The sequence below is a fragment of the Lactuca serriola genome, chromosome 3 (genome assembly GCF_051521515.1).
Source record: "Lactuca serriola cultivar US96UC23 chromosome 3, Lser_US96UC23_V15, whole genome shotgun sequence".
In the NCBI taxonomy this organism is placed as follows: Eukaryota; Viridiplantae; Streptophyta; class Magnoliopsida; order Asterales; family Asteraceae; genus Lactuca; species Lactuca serriola.
Window position 1 is genome coordinate 304,164,588 of NC_136410.1, and position 2,327 is coordinate 304,166,914.

Genomic DNA, 2,327 nt, shown 5'->3' on the forward strand with positions numbered 1-2,327 from the left:
ATAGCACATGTAATCGATCCTATATCCGAAGCATATGGGACACGATTCATGATGACTCACATAAAGACTAAACCATTCTTTTGCTATAATATTTCCAATTCTATTTGCCAAGTTCTCATAATTCATATTATGAAATGGGATGCCGTAATCATAATCGAATTTTATAATGCAAATAATGGACCCATATACAGAATTTCCTTATGTTGAGCCATTTCAATATGAAATTCATATATATATATATCCTTGACTAAATACGTTCCAACATGAAATTCATATATATATATATATATATATATCCTAGACTAAATACGATTAACAGCTCAATCTAAGCTTTTAGATTTGAGATGAAGTATAATTTCCTCTCCCTTAGGTATAGCAAAACAACTCTTTCCCAGTTGAAACTTTTGTTTTCTATAATTAACATTGCTAACTTGCAATACTTATAATAATTATCATGCTCCCACTAATAGGATGATTATTAGCATGACACTTATGCTCCCACTAGCTTTGACATGTACTCAGAAATCAGCTGACTTTCTTACCAAAGTTTAGATTTCTGATACTAGATTGTTTTGATAAAACTTTATCAAAATCATACACCTTCCCTTAGATAGCTCAAGGGCCTGCCATTGCTTCCAAGTTGTTGTGCAACCAATTTAGAACTCTAAGAACTCATATGCAAAGCCAACTTTAACTGGAATGGCCCAGAATATGTCAACACGATAGGTTATGAACCTCAAGTCGTGTTCTAGTGAAGAACTTCAGGTTTTATTCTTGATTAGTTCTTGAGACTTTCAAGACCTTTAAGACTCCCACTGTCCTCTTGACCTATAAGACTCCCCTGTCAAACATCCAAGAGATAGTGTGGATTCTAATCAAGACAAACACTTCACACAATTGGCCTTAGTTGGTCTTTGTTTTATCCAAAACATCACAACTTACCAATTTCAAATGTACAAGAGTAGAAAACTTTTACTCTTACATTTGACAAGTGTTTTAAACCTTTCTTTAAGATATGTCACTCAAGTTACAATCTTGGGGTATGACTCTAAGACTTATATTGGAACGGAGTATGATTCATCTTCTAGATTTAACCATTTCAACAATTCAAGATTCCTCTTCTTAGTCATAAGAATACACCAAGATTTCCTTAGAGAAATAATTGTGCCATGGTATCTTAATCATTAAGATGATCACAAAAACTGATACTAAAGTACTCTCCCATCTTTTCAGATTTGAGAAAGTTTTATCTTTCTGCCTAATTTGACTCTTCTTATTCGTTCTGCCTTACATTGAAACTTTTCTAATGTTTCAGAATTATACTTAAACTTGTAAGTATAACCATATTTACTGAACTTAAGTAAATCATGACGAATAGTCTTATCGATCTTTTGTGGTGGACTTAATCAGTGCATAAGAATGTGTACTCTATCCCTTAGTCCAATACTTGACCCACACATCCATGTGAACAAGTAGTTAGTCTTAAGTTTTCCAATGCTTGAAAGTTCTCATTCATCATGCTGTACAACTTGCATGATTCCAAGTTTCGATCCAATTGAAACTTGGGTGATGAGGATCTTTCCTTATTTGGTAAATTTAGACACTACCACAAATGAAAGAATCAAATTCATATTTCCACTCTTGCTATTACTAGAATCTTATATGCAACAAAACTTTTCACAAGAGCCATTTTAAGGATATTTTTAAAATAAATAAAATCAAAATTTTTCCTAAGCAATATATCATAACTCCTAAGAAGTAGCTCAAGAATCCGATCTTCAAACCATGCGATAGAAATCCATCTACGCGATTAGATTCAACATATTCTTTCTTTAAGTTTCTTCACTTTTATTTGATTCTTAAAACATCAACCTATGACCCAGTCACATCATGTATCAAGAATCTCAGAATAGAAACTTAGCAGAGCTGGATAGTGGACTTTACCTAAAGTAGAGTCAAACTTATTGACTTGAACATCCTTAGATAAATTTGGCAGCTTCGCAACCAATGCCCCTTCCTTTGGCAATTAAACATATGGACGCTTTGGTAATGGTGCATAGGACTATCACAGACTTAGCCTTTCTCTTTACCATTTGGTCAACCGAGTTGACTATGGCCGATCCCTTTCCACTGGGAAGGGAGAGCTTTACTAGATATCGAATGTCATCATTGTCAATGTCCATAAAGTTTTAGGAAGTTTATCTTAGCAAATAGATAAGATCATTAAGGGTCTTGTCATAGTCTGGTTCATAGGAGTCCCAAAGGAGCTCACTATGTGACTTAGAAAGTGATTGAACCACCAACATTCTCAAGATATTGACACCCAA